Here is a 12,890-nt window from a genome sequence, read left to right as displayed (position 1 = left end):
AAATATTTAACGCTATCTGACCATCAGGAGAGCTCAGCAGATGCAGCTTTAATATCAAACACAGGAACTGCTGCTGCTGCTGCTGTTATCGAGGCTGCGGACCATCAGCCTTCTGAGGCCTTTATAGTAACACAAGTTCAATGATTTGTTTGTTGATTGACAGCCAAAGCTTCCATCCTTTTCCCGTTTTAGCAGAAATGAAAACATCTTTGGGATTCTATGGTGGTGGATGAAAAAACGTTCCGTGTTTTAAGTGTCCTGCTCATTTTAGTAAATTTTTAACTCACAAAAGTAAATCCTAATTGCCGTTGTTTACATTTACTTTGCAGTATAAATCGCTAAATTACGCAACAGAGAAGGGGGGAAATTGATGAGCATTATTTATGATTATAAATTAAATAAAGCAACTTCTTACCACCCTATGCTCTTTTTCAATTGTTTGTTTAGTTACATTGCACATTTCTATAAATATGAACATTTGTATATCGTGTTGTACACCGATATTGTACTTCTGAATAGAATACAGATGGACGTGTGATTTGGTGGCGCTCTGCGCCATCTGTTTCTTTCCTCCTTCTTCACTGCTAATCGTCTTTAAATAAATGAGCTTGACTTGTCAAATGATAAACACTTACCGCAGAACTGAAAGATGTCACTGCGACCTCTGGGAGTCTTGGCCACCTGCTCATTCTGCAGGAAGGGCGCATTGTAGTTAGTTCATTGACGAGAAGGGCCTACGGCAAGTGAGGAGGAAGATGATAAGATTTAAGTGTGCGGGAAGGTCATACGTTAGTATCATCGCGGTAAGGGCGCAATTACAGAAATCCTAAATAAATGAATAAACACATACATACATAAAATAACCGTAATAAAAAAAGAAAATCAGGATATCCAGCCATAGAAGGAATATCAAAAATCACATTAAAACCCACAAGAGAATATCCCAGCGGTCCTTCAGACCGGCAAACTCCCCGTTATTTAAAACGAAGGAGCCAAAATGCCATACCGGAGCCGTTAATTGGTTCCCGAAAGACCCATGAACGTTCTTTAAAAAATACGGGGAGTACCTCAATTTACTTTGGGTCTTTTTTTAATTAATAACATTTTACTTACTCTTATTTGAAAAAAGATTAGGACACATCCAGTTACAGGACTGAAAGCAATAATTGTAAAAAGAATTCGAGTGCCTCATAAACAGATCATTAGTAAAAAAAAATATATATATATATATTTTGGTTATAAGTCATTGCACAACTTAAAGGAATGCCTTGTTATCTCGAACAAAAAATACCGTGAAATATCCAAAACTGTCAGGACACTCGGAGCACATGTAAATCATAAACGTGACGGTTGATTTTTTTTTTTGGTCTCTAATTTTGCAGCAATACCTCTCCAATGATACAGCACCCGATCGAACATAAAACCACCACGGAGCACCACGAAAGACATTCCTTTAGTGACTGATATGACATTAAAATAGTATTTAAAATCTTAGCAAACTATCAAGCCCCGCACTGCAGGAAAAATAAAAGGTAAAATACCACTTCCGGTTAACAGAAATATACGGAAGCGTATTAGGGCCACAGTGATGAATGAAAAACAAACTATATGTTGAGAATACAGTCGACATGCTGACTTTATTCTTGTAGTTTGTCATTAAAGTAGAACATAGTAAACTAAACTTCATCTTAAAATCAATATTTAATTTATTACATTTCATTCCGGGCTGTGCAAGTAGAAAACCCAACACATGAACTGTGCTGAGCTGTCTCGATGGGTCACACCTGACAATTTTAAAATGCGATCAAGGCAATGCATCATGATTGAGCAGATTTTTCAAATATTTCCTATGAAAATTGTAAATGTACAAACTTCACGGGTAAAGTTTTTATAACAAAGGAAAGATATGTATAAAAGTGCAGATTGTGCGACGTCAGTCGTGCTGCTTTTGCTTGAACACGCGGGGGGCTTTAACTCCGCGCAGGCTTAGCCACGCCCACTTTGTAAACTGCACCAGGAACATGTCACTCCCCGATTCACGCAGAAATTTCACATTCATGTCGCTGCCATATCTGCTTATTTTACGAGTCCTCATCGGATTTGCATTGCGCATGCACTCCCTGCTCACTCATTTTTTGTTTATGACACTGCCCAATTTGGACTGTGCATGTGTAATATTTTATGACCGTCATACGACCTGCATTACGCAGCATCAGTTTCAATTGTGTGCAGGTCTTTTCACAAATGAAATTACTTAAAAGGCATGTCTACAAACATATAAACAGATTTTTGCAATAAATTATTGCGACATCCAGCATTTTCATTTGATAGTCACCATTTGTGCAGGAGCAAGCAGCTTGATGTTCATGACCAGGACAATGCCATAAAGCTGCTGTTACTGATCAAGTGTTTGAACATCACCTTCAATGAAAACTTTGATCATTCAAACCATTTTTTTAAAACCACTAGTTTGAAAAAGAATGTGTGAGATAAACGCACATGCTAGCTTAGCTGGGTTCATAGACACACCTAGAGTTTACACGGCCCACTGCACGAGTCATTATTAATTTATGACACTTCCAGAAAAGTTTGCCCAGCCCTGCTTTACACTAAGTACGGAAAAGTGGGATCAGTGGGATTTATGAGAGCCCCATTCATTTTTGCATTTAGCCTTCAAATCATTAAATCCTCCTCTGTGATCAATTAATGTGGTTCAAACCTGACAGAAATCCTACCAGTTGTGTATCCGCATGTACGGATCAGACCGGGCGGTGCCGTCGATTCCCCCTTATTTCTTCTTTCCATTAAGCATTGGCGGGGTGTAAATCCGCGACATCGCGCAAGCCGTGAATAATTTACACATGCGTAAAACAGATCGGACGGCACCAGTTACAATACGCATGCACGCGATCAGGTAGTAACAGGAGCTTCTGGCCTGCCGTTACACCCAGCGCACCATCCGATCTTAGACGAGTCGAGCCCTTTTAGGCCCCCGCTTTGTGAAGTCCGAGTGTGACTACAAGTCCCTAAAGTTGTATTGGCTCTTTTAAATGAAAACGCAATCATTTTCCCCCTCCACACTCTTGTACGGCGTTCACGTGATTCAAACAGGCAGTGAATGCGAGATGTCGAGTCGTGCACATGAATACTCGACGAACCGGCAATTAGTGTCGCTACCCCCCACTTAATGCATCAGTATTGTCTCCAGTGCACCGTTCGTGTTGCAGACGCTACTTGAGGGAAACTGCTTATGAAACGTACATCCTCGATTTTTTTTGTACATTTCTCAGCACAAACCCGGGCTCAGATTGAATGACGATCGCGGACAGAACAAGCCCGTTTATACTCGAGTTCAGGCAGCTCCAGACCCGATAATGGATGCACACACTTTTTTTAATATATGTTGGTTTATGAATTGCAAAAGTTCGATGCATGCATAAAACACAATACAACAAAATATATATACACACAACAATACAGATATAATTTTCATATGTAAACAATTTTGTAATGAAGTATAACACACGAAAAAAATACGAGAGGGATAAAGTTAAGGGATCTCTTCATATAAATTAAAAGCATTAATAATATTTAGCAATTTTTTTTCTAGGATTTCTTTGAAGATGTTTTTACTATAATAGAGAGACAATACAATGTACAAGACAAGTCAAGTTGGGGAGCATGCACCGGTACAGTGCGTTGCCACACTCACTACATGGTGAACCCCCCAGGCATACACATGGTCCAGTCTCAACATCCGGAAACGACCCTCTATCTGCCGCAGCCAGGTGTCATGTGGGTGACCCCTTGGCCTGGTTCAGCCACTTGGGTCCCCAACAATGAGGATCTTACAAGACGGGTCACCCTCGGGGAAACGCGCCACATGGCCGTAACTGACGCTCCCTCACAATTCAGGTCATGTGCCTCATTCGGGACTCCATGAGCAACACAAAGTCAAACCAATGGTACCCAAGGATTTTCTGGAGAGACACAGGAATCCAGTCTTTGTTTCAGGTCACTGGATAGCGTCTATGTCTCGCAACCATATAGCAAGACAGGAAGCACCAGGACTCTAAAGACTTGGACCTTTGTCCTCTTTCAGAGATATCGGGAGCGCCACACACCCCTCTTCCAGCGACCTCATGACCCCCCATGGCCTGCTAATCTGTCTAAAGACTCCATAGAAAAAGAATGTCACTGATGAGGTAAGTAAACCTCTCGACGAGGTCAAGAATCTCTCTGCAGACATACACACTGCTGATGGCCGAGCCCAAGAGGTCATTAAAGCCCAGACAATCAGACTCCTCACTCAGTCTCTCAAGCACCCCGATCAGAGCCTCCATTGACTCCGCGAAGATCACAGCATTGTCAGCAAAGTCAAGATCCATGAATCTTTCTTCACTAAAGGTGCCCCCCTGTCGCTGTACCCCATGACCTTGCCCAACACCCAGTCCATACAAGCATTGAACAGAGTAGGAGCAGAACACACCCCTGACGAACCTCAGAATCAACTGGTAAATACACAGAGGCTCTGCCTCCACTCTGCACAGCACTCACAGTACCAGTGGACAGACCGGCCATGATATCCAGCAACTTCGAGGGGATCCCGTGAACCCTTAGGATGTCTCACAGGGCAGCTCGATCAACTGAGTCGAAAGCTTTGCAAAAATCGACAAAGGTTCCAAAGAAACTCTGCCGATATTCGCGTTTGCGCTCCATGAGAACCCTCACTACCAGGATGTGGTTGATGGTAGACTTCTTAGGCGTAAAACCAGATTGCTCCGTTAGCTGATAGGTGAGCAAGCGATCACAGATCCTATTGAGGATGACCCTAGCAAGGTCCTTAGCCGGCACAGAGAGCAGCGTTACCCCCTGTAGCTGCTGCAATCCAGGCGATTACCCTTCCCTTTCCAGATAGGGATGACAAGTCCAATTTTCCAGGGAGTTGGGATGATGCCCGTCTCCAAAATGGAAGCAAAGATCATTTAATCACACTTTGCATTCCAAGCAAAGGGGAACTTTTGTCAATGCATGATTTCCTGGTACACCGATTACATTGATGCACACATCAGACCTACAAAAATGCAATAGTCGGAAGAAAGCGCGTTGCTAAGACTGATCGGAGGCAAATTTCATTTCAAAGGACTACCCAACGGAAGCCTTGATAAAAGCGTCATTTTGTGCAAACTGTGCAAAAAGGAGTTTGCATACCACCGAAGCACTTCAACCTTACGGTACCATCTAAATGCAAAACGTGTTGCAGCGAGCACGTGCCGAAAGACTATTTCAAGTAAAATTCAACAGCTTTATGACACTGAAAAGCAAGCAAAATTAGAGGCATTACAGAAAGCGGACTTTGTGGCTCTTATTAGGGATCATTGGACTTCCGTGACCGTTAGTAATTCTAAATACATCCAATTACAAAATTATCTACATTATTATACAAAAATATCTATATGTATATGTAGATATATACAGTGGTGTAAAAAACTATTTGCCCCCTTCCTGATTTCTTATTCTTTTGCATGTTTGTCACACAAAATGTTTCTGATCATCAAACACATTTAACCATTAGTCAAATATAACACAAGTAAACACAAAATGCAGTTTTTAAATGATGGTTTTTATTATTTAGGGAGAAAAAAAAATCCAAACCTACATGGCCCTGTGTGAAAAAGTAATTGCCCCCTTGTTCAAAAATCACCTAACTGTGGTGTATCACACCTGAGTTCAATTTCCGTAGCCACCCCAAGGCCTGATTACTGCCACACCTGTTTCAATCAAGAAATCACTTCAATAGGAGCTGCCTGACACAGAGAAGTAGACCAAAAGCACCTCAAAAGCTAGACATCATGCCAAGATCCAAAGAAATTCAGGAACAAATGAGAACAGAAGTCATTGAGATCTATCAGTCTGGTAAAGGTTATAAAGCCATTTCTAAAGCTTTGGGACTCCAGCGAACCACAGTGAGAGCCATTATCCACAAATGGCAAAAACATGGAACAGTGGTGAACCTTCCCAGGAGTGGCCGGCCGACCAAAATTACCCCAAGAGCGCAGAGAGACGACTCATCCGAGAGGTCACAAAAGACCCCAGGACAACGTCTAAAGAACTGCAGGCCTCACTTGCCTCAATTAAGGTCAGTGTTCACGACTCCACCATAAGAAAGAGACTGGCCTGCAAAAACGGCCTGCATGGCAGATTTCCAAGACGCAAACCACTGTTAAGCAAAAGAACATTAGGGCTCGTCTCAATTTTGCTAAGAAACATCTCAATGATTGCCAAGACTTTTGGGAAAATACCTTGTGGACTGATGAGACAAAAGTTGAACTTTTGGAAGGCAAATGTCCCGTTACATCTGGCGTAAAAGGAACACAGCATTTCAGAAAAAGAACATCATACCAACAGTAAAATATGGTGGTGGTAGTGTGATGGTCTGGGGTTGTTTTGCTGCTTCAGGACCTGGAAGGCTTGCTGTGATAGATGGAACCATGAATTCTACTGTCTACCAAAAATCCTGAAGGAGAATGTCCGCCATCTGTTCGTCAACTCAAGCTGAAGCGATCTTGGGTGCTGCAACAGGACAATGACCCAAAACACACCAGCAAATCCACCTCTGAATGGCTGAAGAAAACAAAATGAAGACTTTGGAGTGGCCTAGTCAAAGTCCTGACCTGAATCCAATTGAGATGCTATGGCATGACCTTAAAAAGGCGCTTCATGCTAGAAAACCCTCAAATAAAGCTGAATTACAACAATTCTGCAAAGATGAGTGGGCCAAAATTCCTCCAGAGCTGTAAAGACTCATTGCAAGTTATCGCAAACGCTTGATTGCAGTTATTGCTGCTAAGGGTGGCCCAACCAGTTATTAGGTTCAGGGGCAATTACTTTTTCACACAGGGCCATGTAGGTTTGGATTTTTTCTCCCTAAATAATAAAACCATCATTTAAAAACTGCATTTTGTGTTTACTTGTGTTATATTTGACTAATGGTTAAATGTGTTTGATGATCAGAAACATTTTGTGTGACAAACATGCAAAAGAATAAGAAATCAGGAAGGGGCAAATAGTTTTTCACACCACTGTGTGTATATATATATATATATATATATATATATATATACACTCATAACAGTGACAAAACAATTACTAGTAATTATTAGTTATTTTTAAAATGTTTCCTTTTCTTTTTTATTACTTCTTTAACACACTACTTCTCCGCTGCGAAGTGCGGGTATTTTGCTATTGTAGAATAAAAGATAAATAATACCAGCTAATTAAATGAGATCAGTGCTATCAGGTGTTGTCACTGATTAGGAATCTCATAGGATCAAAAACCTGCAGCCACAGGGGTCCCCCAGGACCGAGTTTGAGAACCCCTGGTTTATAGGATGAAACCCAAGCCGTGCAGACTCATAGTTTGTGGGTTGAGGTCTGTGGTGAACCGAGATATGAGGAGTGTTTTGACTGATTTTGGCACAACTCATTACAGCTCCGGTCGGTGCAGGACACACATGTGAAAGTGTGCGGTGATGTGAATTGATTACAAGTCATCAGCGGTGCTGGAGTCAGAAGACACCAGACGAGCATGAAGTGGAGTTAAAGGGAGTGGAGTCAGTGCAGAGGGAGGATACTGTGGTTGTATTTGTTATAGAGAGAGCACAATCTCTGGTTTGGAAAGTTAACAGAGAGGAGGACGAGTTGGAGAATTGTGATGATTGATCGTGACTTGGAGGATTCAGTGAACTGTGCAGCACATTAAGATACAGCGCCATCCTGTTAATATGTATAACAGAGAAAATGTGGTAAGTAGCCTTTGGTTCCCTCATAACCTGAAGTTGTTTGCATTGAGGAATTTATAAATCAGTTATTTTAGCTTTACATTCTTAGCTGCCATATTTTAACACTGAATGCAATATATTTATGGAAACAATCTATATATATATAATTCACTAAGGGCATGCACAATAGTTAGTGCCAGTAAGACAGAGCCATACCCGCCAACTCACAGAGCCCTTCCCGCCAACTCTAAGACCATAGGATACGCTCGACAGAGCCCCGCCCGCCAACTCTAACCCTCCTACCGCGTCATAGGATGCACACGACAGAGTCCCGCCCACCAACTCTAACTCTCCTCCCACGTCCACCCTCAAAACCGGTCCCGCCCACACGCAGCCGACAAGGCATTTCTCGCCAAGTATTTGCAGTATGCTTAAATCGTTCAGTCCAATCTAACAGCAGCTGTACGAAAGGTTTTCGGGGAAATCCCTAGGCAGAATTTACGATGCTACAATGCCCCGACATGTCACACTGATGTTGCAGCGATTTTCGGCGGAAAAGATGGCGAACTGCCTGCCGAAAGGGACATTTGCATCTGTCGCATACGCAACTCCTGTAAACAGATTTCTACGCTCAATATGAACTGCGATCCAATGGCTTATCCACTTTTATCCCCTTATGGAGACATTGGCTGGCACAAAGATTTACAACATGTTCTCGATAAAAGAACCGCCAAGCGAAGAAGGCTTACTCAATGCCAATTTTCCGCTTACAGTTTAGCAATGAGGAATACGTTTAGTATTTTGCACTCCAGCGGCGAACTATTCCAACAGTACCTCGTAGATGCGTATGTTAAAACAGAGGGCGCGCGACTCAACTATCTCAGATTACATCAACAAGATATGCGTGTGCGAGAATACAAAGGACTATCAGACGCACTGCAAGCAAACGCTGAAAATAAAAACATATGTGTAGGCAAAATGATCATATTACCGTCCACATTTCCAGGAACTCCAAGATACATGCAACAAAACTAGCAGGATGCCATGGCCATAGTACGTAATTTCGGACAGCCTCATTTATTTATCATTTTCACATGTAATTCTGCTTGGCTGGGAATTCTACATGGACTGTCGGATACCCAAAGACCGGAGCACAGACCTGATATCCCACATACTGTTTACTCTTCACAATAATTCTAACAAGCAGTCTTCAGCCACGGTCAGTTGTACGTGGCTTTTTCTAGGGTTAGATCTTTCGACTCATTATCTGTCGTCACCACCAAAGCACCTATTCACACCTGCGTCTTTCAAGAAGGATGTATTTCTTCTTGATTTCTGAATTCATTTCTCACCGTTTTCCTTTCCTATTCTTACACCACGGCGGGCTTCGGCTAGTTTTCAGTTATTTTGATGATTGATGACAAAAACGTGTTCACGGGCTTTACTACAGAGTACAAGATTGGTATATTTTGTAAGAGCTGTATCAAGAAATAAAAAAAAAAAAAAATCCCCCGAAAGCAACTTCTCCAAACCCTCCAAGAACAGTGTGGTGACCAACAATGAACAATCTAGCATGATGGAACACCGGGAAGTGATAACTAAGTGGATCGGGGAACAAAACATTGAAATTTTGTGTCAATGGTCAGGAAACTCCGCATTGAGAATCCTCAAACAAAAACTCCCCAATCCGGTAAGAGAAGGGGAGGGGGGCTCTGTATTTCCGCGCATGAGAACAGGTGCAACAACGGGACAATTATAGACAAACACTGTTCCCCTGACCTCGAGTACATGTCTGTAAGATGCCGGCCTTTTCTAATACCAAGAGAGCTAACAGTAGTGATTGTCATGGCTGTGTACATTCCACCCAACGCCAATGTAAACATGGCACTCTCTCTCCTGCTGAACACCATTAACGAACAGCAGTGAGCCCACCCTGACGGTGCTCATATAATTGCAGGAGACTTTAACAAGGCCAACTTGAAGACTGTACTCCTTAAATTTTATCAACATGTTAAGTGTTCTGCTAGAGGGTAGAACACACTGGACCATGTTTACTCCAACATCAAGAACGCGTACAGAGCCATACCCATACCCGAACTCGGCCAGTCCGGCCATCTTTCTCTCCTGCTCTCCCCATCCTACAATTAGACGCAGTGCCAGGCCCACCACTGTTACAACCTGGCCTGAAAATGCACTCTCCAAACTACAGGACTGCTTCGAACAGACAGACTGGGACATATTTGAACACCAAGAGCTGGAAACATTTACAGGAAGTGTACTGGACTATATCAAGTTCTGCATCGGGAATGTGACCGTGGACAAAAACCATTCGGGTTTTCCCAAACCAGAAACCCTGAATGACCAGCCAGGTCTGTACACTCCTCAGAGCCCGCGACGCTGCCTTCAGGTCAGGTGACAGAGCTCTGTACAGGGCTGCCCGAGCCACTCTGAAAAGTGGAATTAAAAAAAGCCCAGACTTACCATAAGAGGAGCATAGAGTCCCACCTGTCCAGCCACAATACACGGGAGGTGTGGCAGGGAATATAAAAAAAAAACATCACATGTGATGCAACAACGGGAGATTTGAGTGCGCCGCTAGCAGAGGAGCTTAACTGCTTCTTTGCTCGCTTTGAATCATCACAACAGCAGCACTCACCTGCTCCAGCCCTGCTCTCACCCTCACCGGGTTCCTGTACTATTCCTATTACTCACTGTAAAGGGGCACGATGTCAGACGGCTGCTCCTGGCAGTGAACCCCAAGAAGGCTGCCGAGCCAGATGGAGTGCCTGGTAGAGTGCTCAGAGCATGTGCCCACCAGGTCACCTTTATCTTCACCAAAATCATCAACCTCTCCCTAACCCAGGCAGTCATTCTGTCCTGCCTAAAATCAGCCACAATCATACCAGTGCTGAAGAAGTCTCCCATTACCAGCCTAAATGCTGGCCCTCACTCCGGTAATCATGAAGTGCCTCAAGAGACTGGTTCTCCAGCACATCAAGGACTACTGTATCTCCCCCAAGCCTTTGATCCCTACCAATTCGCATATTGTGCAAACAGATCCACAGAAGACGTCATCTAGAGCAGCAGCAGAGCTACGTCCAGATGCTCTTTGTGGATTACAGCTCAGCTTTTAATACAATCATTCCTGACATTCTCATCACCAAACTGCACTCTTGGCCTCCCCCCTCTCATATGTGTCTGGATAAAAGACTTTCTTACCAACTGGCTCCAGACTGGCCCCCACCTCTCCTATATTCACACACTGAACACCGGTACCCCACAAGGCTGCGTGCTGAGCCCTCTCCTGTACTGTCTCTACACCCACAACTGCAGTCCGGCCCACAACAACAACCTCATCGTCAAGTTTGCTGACAACACCACAGTGGTTAGACTCTTCTCAAAGGGAGACGAGGCAGCTTACAGAAAGGAGGTCCTGAAGTTTGCAGCCTGGTCTTCAAAGAACAATCTGGCTCTGAACACCAGGAAAACCAAGGAGATAATTGTCAACTTCAGGGGGCACAGCACCGACTTAACCCCTAATTTACATCAACGGCGAGTGTATGGAGAGGGTCCTTATCTCCGCTGACATCTCCTGGACAGACAACACCACAGCAGTCATCAAGAAGGCTTAGCAGTGGTTACACTTCCTGATGGTCCTCAGAAAGCACAACCTGGACTCCTACCTGCTCCTTACCTTCTACCGCTCGTCCATCGATAGCCTGTTGAAGTACTGTATCACAGTATGGTACGGCAGCTGCACCATGGCAGACAGGGAGAAGCTTCAGAGAGTAGTAAAGGCAACACAGAAGATCATCGGCTGCCCTCTCCCCTCCCTGATGGACATTTACACCTCCCGCTGCCTCAGCAGAGCAAAAAACATCATCAAGTACAGCTCCCACCCTGGCTCTGATCTGTTTGACCTGTTGCCCATCAGGGAGGCGCTACAGGTGCATCACAACAAGGACAATCAGACTCAAGAACAGTTTTTTTCCCAAAAGCCATAACCATTCTAAACTCACACATGCACTGACTACACAGTCTAACCCCCCAACTCCTGGACTTCCTTCTCTCCATCAACTGTGCAATATCCAATATCGAAATGGTACTGATAATAATATCGGTATACTGTACAATATCATTACTCTCAGGGTCCAACATCCACTACTCACTGCACATGATCATCATTAGTGTGCAATATTTAAATTATGTGCAATAACCCAATAGTGCAATAGTTATTATTGTTTCCATATGTATATAGCATCGCAGAACTTTTTTGAAACATTTGGCACCATTTGTTTATTTACTTGTTGTGTTCTACATATAAGTCTGCACTGAAGGAGCTGCTCTTAATCTCATTGTACGTGTGTATAGTGACAATAAAAGGCATTCTATTCTATTCTGACAATCTCCAAGCATTGATTATCAAGAATGGGCAGCTGTCATCAATCAGGATTTGGCCCAGAAGTTGATTGCCAGCCTGTCGGGGTGAATTGCAGAGGTCGTGAAAAAGAAAGAAGGGCCAGCACTGCAGACATGGACTTTGTGCATAAATTTCATGGAATTGTCAATAAAAGCCTTTGAAACTTCTGAACTGCTTGTCATTCTACTTCGGTGTACCAGACAAACATCTGACACAAAGATCTCAAAACACTGAAGCAGCCAACTTGGTGAAAACCAACACTTGGGTCATTCTCAGAACTTTGGGCCACGGCCATAGAATGATAAAGGATATTGAGGGTAAAGACAGCCAAGGTTATAAACTCAAAGACAATCTCTTCATGCACATTAATGGTGCAGCAGAGAAACGACTCCTGGTGACCACTGACTCCTTTAATTAGCTCTTACTATTCTGCTGGACTAGTTTGGTTTAGGAGGACAGAGACCGTAACACAGTGGCCACCTCCATTCCCAGGCTGGAGAAGAACACACCTGAGGACCAGTGTCATCCCTTCCCACCCTCTCATGATTCCATAGTAAAAAGAGGACCCGGATGGGAAGTCAACATCATTTACCCCAGCGGCACACCAGGGATCGCATGTGTTTCTCAAACCACATGGCATCCTTCCTTTATTTTGCTTTTATAAGCTTACAATCAATTCAATTCACTTT

The sequence above is a fragment of the Polypterus senegalus genome, chromosome 4 (genome assembly GCF_016835505.1).
Source record: "Polypterus senegalus isolate Bchr_013 chromosome 4, ASM1683550v1, whole genome shotgun sequence".
In the NCBI taxonomy this organism is placed as follows: Eukaryota; Metazoa; Chordata; class Cladistia; order Polypteriformes; family Polypteridae; genus Polypterus; species Polypterus senegalus.
Note: the sequence above shows the minus strand (reverse complement) of the source record.